At 42.0% G+C, this 17,457-nt stretch overlaps 1 protein-coding gene across 6 annotated transcripts in view; it reads right to left on the bottom strand.

Annotated features, from left to right (window-relative positions):
* Positions 1 to 17,457, bottom strand: part of LOC149816142 (uncharacterized) — a 235,932-nt gene that overhangs the window by 208,781 nt on the left and 9,694 nt on the right. The gene's annotated exons all lie outside the window — the stretch shown is intronic.

Genomic DNA, 17,457 nt, shown 5'->3' with positions numbered 1-17,457 from the left:
CAACGTATGTATGTATATATATATATATATATATGTGTGTGTGTGTGTGTGTGTTAGGTTGTACCTAACTAGTAAATATTAACTAGGTTAGCCTCTTTTTTTATCTTTTTCCTTTTTAGTTCTTTTCAAAGTAGAGAGGCATTGGAGAGAGAGCAAAATGGTTCTATTGGAGCCGTTGGGACCTCTCCCAACGTCTCGCTTGGAGACTCTTGTGTGTATAAATAGGGGTGAAACCCCCACTCAAATGTAAGGTTCTTTCATGGGTTGAGATCAATAAATATATTATTTTTTATTCCTTGTTCTTGTGCCCTTTAGTGGGTGTTTGTGAGCGGACCCATTTGTGGTTCTTTGTGTATTCATTTTGGTATTTTGGTAGAACTCTTTTCAGTGTCAACTTTTGGTGATTTAGTAAATATCCTCGGAGGAACTCATTTCCTTACATGGTATAAGAGCTTGATGATCAAGCTGAAATTGTTTTCGGTACATTGGGAAGACTGTCACTCCAAATTTGAAAGTGTTGAAGCTCTCTTGCAATCTCTATTCAAAGCGCTCGTGATTGGTGGCATTTGCTTGGTGGTGGAGTGCTTGTGACTTCCACCAGTATTTTGGAAAGCATTGTTAAAATGTGTCACTCTTATATATATATATATATATATATATATTCTATTTTGTAAGCCCTAGGGGCATTTCGGTCATTTTAGCATTCTCCCTTTTTACGCATCTTCACAACTGTGAACATGCATGTAATTTTTATTACTTTTCTTTTTCTATTTCTTTCTTTCTTTTTCTATTTCTTTCTTTTTTAATTCTTAATTTTTTATTGCCTTGACTAAGTCAAAGTGGGAGGGGGTAGACCTTGGACCCCCTCCAACGGCTAGAATTCTAGCCGTTGGAGGGGCTCCAACGTCTATTAGGCGCCCCTCCCACTTGGTCTCCTTTTGTATTATAAATAGGGGGCTTCCCCCCCCCCCCCCTTTAAGATGTATTCTTGTGAGAGCCTTTAGAGCTCACCCTCTCTTATTGGATTCAACTTATGCATTTGTGGGTGTCCCCTTTGTACATTTTTGGTACTTTTGTTCAAGTGTTCTTGGTGTGTGTTTGAACACATATTCTTTTATGGTGTTGGTGCTTATAGTGCACATCTTCGAAGGTATTTTTGCATGGTATCAAAGCAAGGTTCAAAAAAAAAGAAGATCGGGCATCCTTTCTCTTTGTTGGAGCATCTCGAAAAGTGTGCCATCAAGGTGTGGTGGTTGGAGTGAAGACTCGGTCCTTCATTCAATATTTTAGAAGCATCCTACATCAAGTAGGAATTTATTTCATATTGTGGTACGTATTTACCTCTCCTTCTATTCTCTCTAATGGGTGAAAAGGATTCGCACTTCTCCCTTGGCTTCAAATTAAATGGAGTGAATTATCAAGTTTGGGCCGGGAATATGGAGGCCCATATCAAAGGGAAGGGTGTAATAACCGGAAGAAATGAATAGGATTATAGGATTTGGGCCTAGGACCCAATACCCGAATCCGTAAATAACCCACAAAATGGGTGTGAAATTATATGCATAATATTAATTTTAAATTGAATAAATAATTAATATTATTTATAAGATAAAAAGAAAAAAATCTGGTACAAGGGGTCGGACCCACAGTTGGACCCACAAGGATCCAACTGAGGATCCGTCATTCACGAGCGACCCGGATCCACGCTAAAGGTGGATCCAGCGGCATCGCGGGTCGCGGGGGCTCGGACCCGGACCCGACATTTTTTTTAAAAGGGGGCCCGATTACAAGAATCGTGCCTAGGGCACGATTCTTGCATAGCGTCAAGAAGGGGAGAGGAGGGGGTTACAGAAGGTAATCGACCCCGTCATTCTCGGAGAGAGGGGGGGGGGGGTCGCTCAATAAAAAGGGGATTGGAGAAGGGGATCGGTCGTTAGCCTCTTTCTTCTCCATTTGTCGCCGGAAAAAGGTAGGATTCTGTCTCTGATATTGTTGGGTGTGCACTGAATCGGGTTGGGGTTGGGTCGGTCAAGGGAAACCCCGATTATTATCGCATATACGAGCTTTTCAATCTGTTCTTGTTTGTCGGAAAATCCAACACTGCGGCTTGGGGTTACCGGTAAGGGTAACGATAGTCTTGGGAGGGGAAGATGTTTTTCTTGCCTAACCCTAAACCAGAAATCCCCAAATCAAATCGATTTTGGGGTTTTCTTGCTAAACCCTAACCTGGCAATACCTAATCCCATCGATTTGGGGTTTTTGTTGTAGTATCAGGTAAAACTTGATGAGGGGTGCCGATTCTTGTTTAATTTTTCTTGGTGCGGTCAATGAAAAAAAAAATATTGTTTTCGATTGGCAAGAAATACCTAAAAATACTGTTCTGATCTGTAATATCTCCCTGATTTTCTTACTTGTGTTATTTGGGTGCGTTGGAGTCTGTTTCATTTAGTTAAACTTAACATGCTCCTGTTAACCGATCTTTTGAGTCTTATTCATTTAATATTACATAGCATGGTTTATGTAACTCCTGTTATACTAATTTGAGTATGTTTAATTCAGTAGCACTTAAAAGGTTCAGATTAATCCCTGTTAACCGATTGGTGTTTGTTTCATTTAGTGAAACATAACAGGTTTACGTAAATTCCTGATTCACCGCATGCGTCTAATTCATTTAGTAAAACATACCATGAATTTCTGTTAGTTGAATGGAATATGGTTCTTTCTTTGTTTTCCTACGTAACACAAAATGTTGTAGGATACTTAGTCTGTAAAGTATAGTAAGTGGCTGAACCGATTGTTATTGCACAAGCTATATATTAGCTGAACTGAAATGTTACAGAATAGTTAGTTCATATGGCTGAACGAAGTCTAGTTGGCTTTATTGTTTTCTTGCGTAACTCAGCATGATATATGGGACTTAATTATTCGGTAAAATGTTGTGCAATGACTGAGTGATCTATGTTTTGTTTTAAGAATTACAGTATGTTAGCTAATGATACCTAGTCGTCACTTCTCTTGTGCACTGAATTTCCTGTGTTTGTATAACTGAAATAGGCTGAATGGGTTTACAGTTTCTATTAATTTCGGCCTAGATTCCACATAAAACTGTAAGTTTTATTACATTCCAACTTCTATTTTAGATTAGGAGTTGTACATCAGTGAAGTAAGTGGAATCATAAACAAATGATCGAACATATGCATTAACTGCTTTTTGTCAAAAAATGTATGATTTGAATTGCTTGTATGCAACATGTTAATTGCGTTTGAGAAATGAGGTTGTTATATTGGTTTCAATCATATGATGGTGCACTTAGTGACATATGGATATGTGTATTGCCTAAAGGGGCAATATGAATGGGTTACCCAATGCGGGTACTTGTGCTATTGACTTGGGTGTTATGTTAATAAGAGTGATGAAAACTCAATTGTAATTATTGTGTGCTGGACTGGTTTAAAAGCACCGGAGCACTCTGAGTGGGATTAAGAAATCGATGTGGAAAAAGGATATGGATGGTTTATATACCTTGGTAAAGTGACTAAGGTTGGGATCTACTGCTATGGTAGTAGGAGGAAGTTGGGGAAATGCCCTGAATTTCGGAACAATAATTAAACAATGTAACCAGCTTTTAAAGCTTACCTTGGAGAGGGTAGGTGGTACAAAACTTCGAGGACTTGTGTTGTGTTTCGAGCGTGAAGCGGCTCGTTGGTCCCCGTCCTCAGAGTTAGGGACCAGGACTACCTATGTGTCTTAGGTGGTAGTTTCACGTCTTCTGCAAAAGTTAGGGATGCATCCTGTTTTGAGTTGAGCCCTTGAGAGATTCTCTCGGCTATTGGTCGCTCCCTTGGGGATTCAGTCTCCGTTAGAATGTTCGGGTTAATAAAATACTTGGAATAATATACCCCCGAACGTTCTCTTCTGAGATGGTCATCTGTGCCCGTGTGTACCCACGGGATAAGATAATTAAACATCATTTAGAAGAGTTAGGTGTCACAACCAGTGGAGACACTAGAGAGATATATGTAAGTTGTATTTCAGATGTTTTATATTATCAACTTGTAAATTAGTAAAATTCTTAACTTTGTGGATACGAGGTGATTAAATTGTTATCTGAAAGTGTACATATTATTACATTGACTATGGCATACCTCACCTACTTATTAATGTTGCATATTTGTTATTGTTAAATAACTGCTCACCTGCATATTAATGTGGCATAATTGTTATTGTTATATAACTGCTCACCTGCTCATGTACATGAATTTAGATCTTTGTTACATAGTGCTTACCTGTCTTGATATACACTAAAGCTCAACCATGATACTCATACCACACACTCGATTCACGATATACTTGCACTATCAGTACAGAATTTTTGCTTAGACGTGGTAGTCTAATTCTTATTTTTTTAACAGTCTCAGGTCATAAGTAGTCACCACAAGCGGTTACAGAAGAGGTTTCGATATTTGTTTGATCTATTGGTTCCCTGGCCAACTTGTAACTGATATGCCATCATGGATTCGTTTTTTTTAAATGTACTTTTGTAAAGTTTCATGAACTAAAGTGGAATAAAGGATGTGTGGATTGTTTGAAGATCTTTTTACCTGTATCGCTCCATTCATTTAACCATGAGTTATAAAATGATTCCGCTGTATGTAAAAAAAAAAATCTCGGTATTTCCGAGTTAAGTTTTTGGGACGTTACAGTTATGGTATCAGAGCTGGGAACAATACATCAAGCATCGAGGTCGAGCCACTCCCTGCAAGCGTTTTGTGAGTATGTATATATATATATATATATATATATATTGAGCTAGTATTGTGGGCATGATGCTAAGTAGTGTAGCTCAGTGAGTACAAATCTTATAAAAATTGACATATATTGTTACTTTTGCTAGATTTCTGAAAGATGTATCGCTGAAACCAAAATTGTTCTAACTCGCCTAACAAATGACAAGAACAAAGGGATTTTATGATGGATACCCTTAACAACTTAGCGCAAACCTTGGATGCGCAAGTGCGGGTCCAAACAGAGATGGTCGCTACTAAGATTGCACGTCATGACCCAGGAGTCGTGACATATGACAAGTTCTTGAAGCTAAATCCGCCATACTTCTCTGGGGAAGCTGATCCTGAATGTGCCGACAGTTGGATTACCGAGATCGAGAGAGCCTTTAGAGTTCTGCTTGTTCCAGACGACAGACTGACTGACTTTGGTACATACTGATTGATCGGGGGTGCACAGAAATGGTGGGATACGGCTCGCATGGTTCAGTTCGCAGAACCTTGGGAAGGATGGAAAGTCTTTTTGGAAACCTACTTTCCACAACATGCTCGCGATAAGAAGCAGCAGGAGTTCCTGGAACTAACTCAGAGCAATATGAGTCTTGTAGAGTATACTACTCGTTTTCGCAGTTTGGAGCGATATTACCCGAACCTGTTTGGAAATGACAAAGCACGGGCAACTAAGTACGTCTGTGGTCTTAAAGATAGGTTGCGAGTAAAAGTAATGACTAGCATGCCATCCACTTTTGCCTCGGCCATCGAAGCAGCCACGACCTTGAACGAAGAGTGGGAGCGATCTCGAAAGGATCAAGGTGGCATGTCAGAAAAAAGGGGAGCTTCCACACAGCAGCAACCTGGTGGCAAGAAATATCAGTCACCGCAGAAGAAGCAGCATATCTCGGGTGGAGACCGTCCTCCACAACATCAGGGACAAAACAAGGCATGTTTCAAGTGCAACCGGACTCATAATGGGCAACCCTGTCCTCAGGACACCGGCGCGTGTTTATACTGTGGCAAAATGGGCCACTATATTCGGCAGTGTCGTAAGAAGATTGTTGACATGCAAAAGAGACAAGTTGGGGTTGCACCGCAACAACCTCCACCACCACAACCTACTCCTCCGTCGAATGTGCAAAAGCGGGTACCAGGACGGGTTTACGCTACTACTGCGGAAGAACTCGATAACACGGAATTGGTGCAAGGTACAGTAATGGTCGGTGGTCATGTTGCACTAGTATTGTTTGATTGTGGTGCCACACATTCATTCATCTCTATTGAGTTTGCAAAACGTTTTGATGCACATACTGAAACTCTAAAATATGCTTTGGATGTGTACAACCCTATAGGATATAACTCCATATGTATAAATTTCATTCCTGAGGTAGCTATTGTGTTAGAAGGGCAAACCTTTAATGCTGACTTAATCATTCTCGATATGACGGAGTTTGATGTTATACTGGGAATGGATTGGTTATTTGAGCATTATGCTGAGATTTTATGTCGCCAAGGGAAGGTAATTTTGAACAGACCAGGGCATCCAAAAGTTGAGTTTTGACTCTCTCGACGGGTGGCAACCTCCAAAGCTATATCGGTATTAAAGGTTCAAAAGTATTTAAGGCAAGGATGCAGAGCATTTTTGGTTAATATACTTTCCTGTGAATCGAAATCCATTCCTTTAGAACTTGAAGTGGTGCGAAAATTTCCAGATGTATTTCCGGATGAATTGTCAGGATTACCTCCACGGCGTGAGGTAGATTTTCAAATTGAGTTGGTGCCTGGGACTGCACCTATTTCGAAAGCACCATATCGCATGGCTCCGGCAGAGTTAGAGGAACTGAAGAAACAACTCCAAGAATTAATGGAACAGGGTTTTATCAGACCAAGTGTATCACCCTGAGGGGCGCCAGTCCTTTTCGTGAAAAAGAAAGATGGTTCCATAAGACTTTGTATAGACTATCGTTTGTTGAACCAGGCTACAATTAAGAACAAATATCCACTACCACGTATCGAGGATTTGTTCGATCAATTGCAGAAAGCTAAGGTATTTTCTAAGATCGACCTCAGATCCGGATATCATCAACTGCGGATTAGAAGTGAGGATATTTCGAAGACAGCTTTCTGAGCTAGGTATGGTCACTACGAATTTGTAGTAATGCCTTTTGGACTTACAAATGCTCCTACGACATTTATGGAGATGATGAATAGGCTATTTCGCGCTTATCTGTATACTTTTGTGGTCGTCTTTATTGATGACATTCTCATATATTCGGAGACTGCAGAGCAACACAAAGATCATCTTAAAATAGTATTGGAGACTCTCAGAAAACATCAACTGTTTGCGAAATTTTCCAAATGCGAATTTTGGCTTGAGAAGGTCATGTTTTTAGGTTATGTTATATCCTGTGATGGCGTATCGGTGGACCCGATGAAGGTTGAGGTTGTATTGAGTTGGAGTCAACCAAAAAATGTCGGTGACATTAGAAGTTTTCTTGGTCTGGCGGGTTACTATAGAAGATTCATTCAGGATTTTTCACGAATTGTCATGCCCATGACCAAGTTACTAAGGAAAGGAATTAAATTTGAATGGACGGATGAATGTGAGGAGAGTTTCCAGATACTAAAGAAGAAACTTAAAATTGCTCCAGTTTTAGTTTTACCAACAGGCCATGGTGGTTTTGCAGTCTACTCTGATGTGTCAGGAACAGGATTGGGATGCATTCTGATGCAGAATGGGAAGGTAATAGCTTACGCTTCTCGCCAACTTAAGAACCACGAGCGTAATTATCCAACTCATGATCTTGAGTTAGCAGCCGTGGTTTTTGCCTTAAAGATGTGGTGACATTACTTGTACGGGGAGACGTTTGAAGTATTCACAGATCATAAAAGTCTTAAGTATATCTTTTCTCAGAAAGAGTTAAAAATGTGGCGACGGCGATGGTTGGAATTTATAAAAGATTATGATTTTTTAATTTCCTATCATCCTAGAAGAGCAAATGTTGTAGCTGACTCTTTAAGTCGCAAAACCAAGGGTACACTGTCCAGTTTAGTGAGTAAAGGATGGAATTTAATGGAAGCATTTATTGACTGGAAGTCATGTGAGGACGACAAAGGAAACATCAGATTATCAAATCTAGTGGTTCTTCCTGAGATCCTTACTAGAATTATTGATGGCCAGAAGGAGGATCCACAATACGAGAAGTTTAGAATATTGGAGTCGGGAGCTAGCGATACATCATCGTCTAAGGAGAGGGATCCCTAGCAGGGATCCTGGCTTTTCGAGTGAGCAGTCCAGAATAGTAGACCGGAGAATTTAGGGAGTTGCGCAAAAGCATCAAAGACTGCCCAAATCAAAGTATTTAGAAGGATGTCATTGGCTGGTTTTGTTCGTCTATCCGATATATCTCGGGTAACCCCGAATTGGGGCTTGAGCAAGCTTCTTAGCGGGGTTCTATTGAGAAACCTGTATTCCGTCTATCGAGGCCGGTATCGAGTCCTACGAGGCGTGTAGATACCCCGATAGCATATGAGATTCTAGAAGATCGCATGCCAAATGTTGGCACAAGCAATTGGTTGTTTCAAAAGATAAAGAATGTCAAAAGTAAAGTTTGAGAAACATTACATCTTTGTGAAACACTTTTCTTGAGGTTCCTATTGAGAAACTACACCCCTTTCATCCTAGAGTACTTGTAGTTGTGCACTACACGCTAGTACTGCGATGATCGGATGAGACGGTCGTACAACCTCGAATATTGCTAAATGCACAATGCTGTAATCACATAAAATGGTGACTGATCGCCTTCACAGGCTAGATGCTCGAGTGGTTGAAAGACCACAACATAGAATGGGTCGTTAGTTAAGCAACACCTAACGCACCCATTCGCTTCTTGTTGTTTTGTCAAGGGAGAGGATGGATTGGTACAAAACTTCAATAGACAGGTTGTTAACAACCACCCCACAGGCAAAGATCCGGCCTCCCCAGTTATTGGAGTTAGGGGAAGGGACTACCAAACATTATCCTAGGTGGTAGATCCAATGGACTTCTGCAGAAGTTGGATGCATCTGTTGCCAAGTACCTTTGTAAGAACTCAAAAAAAAATTATTGGCTTGGATTCAGGTCGGATCCGAACCCGGACCCAATTGAGGCGCCGCCTCTCTCGGGCCTTCTTTAGAAAACAAGGCAGGGGGGTTTCAAATACGAAACCCCCCCTCGTTGTCTCTCTCCCTCACCGCCTCTCGATCTCTCTCGTCTCCTCCGACTCCCATCTCGCTCGTCTGCGTTGCCGACCTGCCGCCACCTGCGACCTCCCTCCGACGCCGATGTTGCCGCCGCCGGCGACCACCAGGTACGCCCCTCTTTCCCCCTATTTCTCCCGTCTCTCTCCCTCACCTCTCTGTGTGGCCACGGGAGGGGTCAAACCCCCTCCCTGTGACCCCTTTTAGCTGGGAGGGGCACGACCCCTCCCTGCTCTCTGTTACGGCAGGGGAGGGGTCGAGCCCCTCCTCCCTGCTTCTTGTTCCTCTAAGAAACCGACAGGGACCTTTGGCACTTGTCTCGTTTCCCTATTTAGCACGCCGACCGAGGGGCCTTTGGCCCCTGCCTCCGCTTCCAAGAGCCGCAGGGGGGTTGTTGGCCCCTGCGCCTCTTGCCTTTGTTCATTTCCCTGGCAGGTGCCATAGGCCCCTGCCCCTTTTTTATATTCCGGCAAGGGCCATCGGCCCTTGCCCTGTTTATTCTAGCAAGGACCATCGGCCCCTGCCCCTTTTTTTTCGGTTCCCCTATTTAGGCGCGCAGGGGAGGGTCCGACCCTCCCTGCCTCTGTCTATCGCAGGGGAGGGCTCGACCCTCCCTGCCTTCGCAGTATGCAGGAGGGGTCGAGCCCCTCCCTGCTTACTGGTACGGTAGGGGAGGGGGCCGACCCCCTCCCTGCTACCTGTTACGGCAGGGGGTCAAGCCTCTCCCTGCTCCCTCTTCTCGGGCGTCAGGCAGGGGCTTTGCCCCCTGCTTGTTTACGTGCTCGACCGGCAGGGGCCAAGCCCCTGCCTCTTGGTGTATTCGGCAGGCAGGGGCGAAGCCTCCTACCTCCTCCCTTGTGCTAACGGGTGGGGGCTTGGTCCCCTGTCTCTTTGCTCTTCTGGCAAGCAGGGCGACGTCTCGGCCTCCCTCGTGCCTTCATAAGGCAAGGGCGCAATCCTGCCTCCCCGTTGTTTGCTGACAGTATGTCAGCAGGGGCTCGTGGCCTTGCCCTGCTCCTTGTGCTTATAGCAGGTGCGCATGAGCACGATGTCCCTGCCTCTGCTTCATTTATGTCAAGACGGCAACAGTGCCCCTGACCTTCTATTTTTTCGGTGATAGTTTGCTAAGAACGTTACTTTTGCAGCCCGTACAACGGATCATGCTCGCGCTCCGCGACCCAAGCCGTCTACCGCTTACACTCGCAGACGCCAGCAAGCTTGCAACTCCCAAAGGTAGGGGGAAGATTGCACAGAAGACTTAGACAATTGAATTAAGTTCAATTAACTAAAAAGGGATCATTAAAGAAATATATATATATATATAGAAATATATATATATAGAAATATATATTTTTTTTTTACGAGTACGCATTTAACTCAAGGACGCGGTTTTGCGATCCTTGTCCTTTACTTTGTCGTCGTGCATCACGCAAAGGTTCTGCGTTGCACTCCTGCTTACAGTTCTTTTACTTTGCCGTCGTGCATCACGCAAAGGTTCTGCGTTGCACTCCTGCTTACGGTCTTTACTTTGCCGTCGCGCTTTGCGCTAGGCTCTTGTTTTTGCATATGTGTTGATACTGCCTTGCTATTGCAGATGACGCTCAGGTATTCGCTCATTGCATACGCGTTTGAGGCATCCTCGTGGAGGATGCAAGAGACATCTATTACTCCCTCTTGCGACAAGAGTTCATTCGGGAGCTGGCGATACACCTTCGTCTAAGGAGAGGGATACCTCATAAGGATCCTGGCTCTTCGTGTGCGCAGTCCTGCAAAGTCGACTTGAGATTTTAGGGAGTTGCGCAAAAGCATCAAAGACTGCTCCAAATCGAAGCATTTGGAAGGATGTAATTGGCTGGTTCTGCTCGCCTTTTTGGCATATCTCGGGTGATCCCGAATTGGGGGTTCGAGCAAACTTCTTAGCGGGTGTTCTATTGAGAAACCCGTATCCCGTCTATCGAGGCCGGTATCGAGTCATGCGAGACATGTAGATACCCCGATAGCGAATGTGATTTGAGATAATCACATGCATAATGTTGGCACAAGGTACTGCTGTTTCAAAAGATAAAGTAAAGTTGATAAACTTTATGTCTTTGTGAAACACTCCTGTTGAGGCTTCTATTGAGAAGCTATACCCCCTTCATCCTAGAGTACTTGTACTCGTGCACGACATGTCTAGTACTGCGATGATCGGATAAGACGGTCATGCGACCTCGAACAGCGCTAAATGCAAAATGTTGTAATCACATAAATGACCTCACATTCACCTTCATAGGCAAGACGCTCGAGTGGTTTAAAGACCACAGCATAGAATGGATCGTTAGTTAAGCAATCCCTAACGTACCTATTCGCTTCTATGTGTCTGTCAAGGGAGAGGACAGAGCGGTACAAACTCCAAACAACCACCCTACGGGCAACGATCTGACCTCCCCAGTCATTGGAGTCAGGGGAAAGGGGCTACATTAGTTAGCTCAACACTTCTGCAGAAGTTGGATGCGTCCGTGGCACAGCCTCCTTTGGGGAATCCTCTCTCGGCTAAAGTCGTCCCTTTGGAGCAAACTCAACTAGCTATTCGGGTTATTGAAAATACATAGAATAACAGACGCTCGAACTAGTCTCAGTTGGTTTTACGTTTTGCCTGCGCATACCCGCAGGTTCGTAATTATTGAAACATAAGGTTTGTTCACACTGGTCGTTGGGTCGTGAGATTCGCTTACACTATTGATTCGGTTGCACTACGGATTCGCTTACACTACTAAATTGCTTGCTTGCTCGATAGTTCAGTATGCTTCTCGTTGAGCTGTGCACGCCTATCAAGGTGTTACTCTAGTTGGTTAAACTACTTACGCAGTTCTTTGCGGAGTAATAAAGAGCTTCGCATACTAGTTAAATGCTTATAATAATAGCATTATGCCAGTTGCTACATATTAGCATGTGACTTGCTTTATCCCTTGGTCGAACTGTTTTGGTATTTATTGTAGCGTAGCACTTGTTGGCTTGCATCTCTTATGATTGATGTGATTGCATACAACTCGTAATCTACGAACTTGTGGCAACTAGGATTGATGTGGTCGCTTGTCTTATAAGCTGCTTACATATTGTGATATAACTGCTGCCGTATGATTGCTTATGAATGGCTTGTGATGCAATGGCTTATGCATTACGATTAATTTAATTACTTGTTGATGGACTGAGCCATTTTATGGTAATTATATGTTTTACGAGCATTGTTATGAGTGCTTGTCTTATTCAGTTGTTTTGTTTGGCTGACGGGTAGAGTTAGTTACTCTTCGTCCATAGAATCAACTGGATTGCCATATCTGCGCGTTCTCATGTGTCGTTTACGCATGCTTTTAGGGCCTATTTGGGGATTGTAATGTTCCTCGTGGCAATAACATGATGCGTAGGATTATATGCTTCTATGTGAAGTGATACGATGCATATTGTTGATATGCATGCTTATGCCCATATTGTGGCTATTGACCCCGAGGCGGTCAATGGTTCAGAGCAGTCGATTAATGATGCATGTATCACTGAGTAGGGTTGTCTGTCGAGCACCTGATCTCCAAAGGATTATTTGCGAGGGCGTGTATGATCAAGATCAGGTACCCGGCTAGAGTGGTAGATTCTCTGTGAGGATGTACGTTGTCCACGAACGGATAGCCGCAAAGGCAGTGAACTCCTGCGAGGAAGTGTATGGTCCAAGACCAGGTATACCATCTAGGGCGGAATTCCTTGTGAGGTTATACATTTCCCAGACCAGGTGATCCGGGCGTTGATCTTGTTGTTTGTATTAGTGGCTATCGACCCTGAGAACGGTCATTTGTGTTGATGCGTGTACCGCAATGATTTTCATTGGATATGGCATTTGTTGGGGACCCGCTTCCCAAAGGGTTCGCTGTGGGGGTATGTATGATCAAGACCAGGTGACCCTGCTAGAGCGGTAGAATCTCTGTGAGGATGTACACTGTCCACGAACGGGTAACCGCGAAGTCGGTGAACTCCTGTGAGGAAGTGTATGGTCCAAGATCAGGTATACCCTCTAGGGCGGAAATTCCTTGTTCGGTCATATATCTCTCGGACCGAGCGATCCGACATGGATCTTGTGTTTTTGCTTACCATAAAAAGTTATGGTGAGCTGTGACGATCTCCTGAGATTGTTGTGATAGACAACTATGAATTCATAGTTTCGGCTTTCTGTTTTAGCATGATTACATGCAGGACTCATATGTGAGAATCAGATCGTTAGAGATTTGAGTTAGTGATTATGTTTTGGACCTTCTACGGAAGGGTGAGCTTTTCTGAGAATGTATGATGCCTTAGTGAGTCATAACAGGTGGCAGTTGGACGCGTAAGGTTTTGAGAGATGCGAATAGATTAAGGTTGTTCAGGACAAAGCGTTTGTTAGAAGTAGTGGGTGACAAACGATGTCCTGATGGTGATTAGATGCAGAGACCTCGTTCTAGGAACGAGGACAAGCTTGTTGCGTAGTAGTTCACAGCTTACGATCAAATGGATCGTATGCTGCGTTGGTCAGTTGCACTGCTTACTTGCTTTGAACTGCTTACTGTTTGAACTACTTACGCATTTGCACTGCTTACGCGCTTGCACTGCTTACTCGCTTACACTACTTACTCGCTCACACTACTTATTCGCTTGTACTACTTACGCATTTGCACTATTCACCTGCTTGCATTGCTTACCTGTTTAACTGTCTATCTGCTTTAAACTGCGTAGCCTACTGAATTAAATGTACTTAATTCACTTTCCTGTTAGTCCCTCTTGTGCACCTACTAGTTTTTCGCGAAACTAACCCATTCTATGGGTACAGCTGATGATTTGGTACTCTACGGGCGATGGCGTGATTGCAAGATGGCTTCAAGACTTCTTCTTCCTGCTCTTAGCTCGCGTCCTGAACGCTATGGGTTTGTATCGGATTTTCCTTAGGATATCTGAATCTTGTGAGTTTTGGTTATTTTAGCTAACGTGCCCAAAGTTGTCAGCTTGCCTTATGATTTATCAAAAAAAAAACTTCCGTTGATTTCATAAAAAAACTCTTAAAGAAAGAGATATTTCTAGTCTCTTGCCTGATTTTCTGAAAAGGTTCGCAAGCTTGAAATTTGGGGCGTTACAACCTGCCTTTGGGGAATCCTCTTTCGGCTAAAGTCGTCCCCTTAGGAGCGGATTCAACTAGCTATTCGGGTTATTGAAAATACATAGAATAACAGATGCCTAAACTAGTCTCAGTTGTTTCTACGTTTTGCCTGCGTGTACCCGCAGGCCAGTAATATCGAAACATAAAGTCGGTTCACACTGGTTGATAGGTCATGAGACTTGCTTATTGCGTAGTAGTTCACAGCTTACGAACAAATGAATCGTCATGTTGCGTTTGACAGTTGCACTACTTAATTGCTTTGAATTGCCTACCTGCTTTGAATTGTTTACCTGCTTTGAACTGTCTACCTGCTTTGAACTGCTTACCTGCTTTGAACTGCTTACCTGTTTAACTGCATATATGCTTTAAACTGCTTAGCACACTGAATTAAATGTACTTAATTCAGTTTCCTATAGTCTCTCTTGTGCACCTATGTCACATGGGTGCGGGTGCGAGCGCGGGTGCGGGTGCGGGGATTCGGCACTTCCAAAAAACCCGAGTGCGGGGGTGCGGCAGGGGCAAAAATGTAAATATATATATAAGGGGGTCGGGGTTTCCCAGATTTTTCTGCTGTCAGCAGATTTTTTTAAAAAAAAAATTCAAATTCGCAGCCAATTTTTTAAAAAAAAAAACAGCAGTTGTCTGTCAGCTGCTGACAGACAGTTGCTGTCAGCCCTGACAGACAGCTGCTGTCAGCATATTTTAAAAAAAAAAAAAATCAAATTCGCAGCCCATTTCACAGGGCAATTTTTTTTTAAAAAAAAAAATCCAAAAAACAAGTGGACATAAATGATCCTGGGTGCAGTCAATTCACCCAGGATCGGGTTGACCGCACCCGGTGCCACACCCGAACCCGCACCCGCGTCGACGCGGGTGCGGCACCCTGCTAGCCGAATCCCTGTGACATAGTTGTGCACCTACTAGTTTTTCGCCAAACTAACACATTCTATGGGTACATGTGATAATTAGGTACACCACGGGCGATAGCGTGATGGAAAGATGGCTTCAAGACTTTTTCTTCCTGCTCTTAGCTCTCGTCCTGGACGTTTTTGGGGTTTTGTAAAGGATTTTCCTTGGGATATCCGAATTTTGTATTATTTGGGAACTTCTTTTAATGGAAGTGGTTTTTCCAAGTGTTTTGCAAGTAGCATGGATTGTGAGTTTTGGTTCTTTTAGCTAACGTGTCCAAAGTTGTCAGCTTGCCTTTCTGAATTTAACAAAAGAATAGTCTTCCGCTGATTTCATAAACAAACTCTGAAGGAAAGAGGGTTTTTTTAGTCTCTAGCATGTTTTCTGAAAGGTTCGAAAGTTTGAAATTTTGGGGCGTTACAACTGGTGTCGTCGTCTCCACTTCATTACCCCCTGGTATGACCTCTTGGCTCTTAGATTCTGGTGCTTTATTTTATATGACCTATAATGGTTTCATGCTTACTGATCATAGTATTGATTCAAGTAGAATAAATGTTTTCACTGGTGACAGTACCTCTCTTGATATTAAAGGAATTGAAAATTTTGAAAAACCTTCAAATTTTTGTATTCCAAAAATAAGAATTATTACAAAATCAATTTAAACCTACACTTTGCCTCTCAAATCACCGATCGAGGTTGTAGTGTCTCCTTCACATCTGACCAATGCTTAATACAGGATCTTCAGTGTAGGAAGCATATTAGGAAAGGGCATAGAGAAGGAGACCTCTACTACATAAATCGGTTAATTATTCAAAAAAAAACCTATCTAAATGTATAAAAGTTGGATTTAATTTTGTGGCACCAAAGACTAGGTCATCCTAGTATTGCTAAGTTATCCAATGAATCTCATTTGAAAACTTTTTGTAATAAAAAAAATCAATGTACTAATTGTATAATTGCTAAAATGAAATCAATTTCTTATCAAGATTGAACTTTTTTTGCTTCAAAGTTGTTTGAATTAATACATTATGATGTTTGGGGCCCTCCACCAGTGAAGTCTAAAGGTGGATATGCATATTACGTTATCTTTGTGGATGATTATTCTCAATATACATGGATCTACTTTCTTAGGCACAAACATGAAGTATTTGAAAACTTCAAAAAATTTCATAAATTAGTTACAAATTTTCTCAAAACTAACATATCTATTTTTCATTCTAATTCAGGGAGAATAAATGTCAAATGATTTTAAAAGTTTTGAACTCAAATGGAATCTTGCATCAAAGGTCATATGCAAATACCTCAATAGAATGGCTTAGCCGAAATAAAACATAGGGATATAATAGAAATTGCAAGGGCCTTGCTCATTTCCAAAGGTGTTCCAAAATATTTTTGGGTCGAAACTGCCCATACTACAGTTTATCTTATAAATCGGCTTCCATCATCAAAACTTCAAAATATCTCTCCATAAGAAAAACTTTTCAAAATCTCTCCTGACTATTTCAGTCTAAGAAACTTTGGTTGTAAATGTTTTGTGCCCACCAATAAAAATGAAAAGTTATCTCCAAGGGCCATCCCCTGTGCATTTTTGGGTTATGGTGAGAGTCAAAAAGGGTTTTGATGTTATGATTTTGAAAATGATCAATTGCATTTTGCAAGAAATGTTACCTTCTTGGAACAAGAAAGTTTTTTTGATAAAAATGTGTGAATGTATATTTTTAGAATTAGATTTTAAAAGTGATAATGATTTGATATGATATGAGAACTGTATTGATAATGATGAACTTCAAATACATGCTCAGTGTGGTGGATATAATGATCATTCTCAAATTACTCAATATAAAAGAAGACAAGATAACTATCATCCTAATGCCTTAGAAAAATATTCCAACCCAGTAGATCAAGAAACTAGAAACTTTAGGCATTCAATAAGACCACATAAAGTTCCTGATAGATTTGTGACATGAATCTTTTGCTCCTCAATATAGAGTCTGTCTAGCAAAAATCTTCTCCTAATTCGAGCCAGCCTCATATAATCAAGTCAAAAACTATCTTGAATGGAAAAATGTCATGAGTGAATAAATAAAAGCATTAGAAAAATCCAATACTTGGGAATTGACCAACTTGCTACCTGGAAAGAAATCAATAGGTTGTAAATGGGTCTTCAAGGTAAAAACTAAGAATAACGGAACCTTAGAAAGACATAAAGCTAGGTTTGTAGCCAAAGGGTAGTCACAAGAATATGGAATAGACTACGATAAGACCTTTGCCCCTGTCACTAGAATAACCATTGTTAGGACCCTTATAGTTATAGCTGCTATTAGGAAATGGCCTATCCACCAAATGGATGTCAAAAATGGCATACTTAATGGCGAATTAAA

Source organism: Nuphar pumila, chromosome 14, assembly GCF_984573655.1.
Source record: "Nuphar pumila chromosome 14, dmNupPumi1.hap1.1, whole genome shotgun sequence".
Taxonomy (NCBI): Eukaryota; Viridiplantae; Streptophyta; class Magnoliopsida; order Nymphaeales; family Nymphaeaceae; genus Nuphar; species Nuphar pumila.
This window is presented reverse-complemented; position numbering and strand designations above follow the sequence as displayed.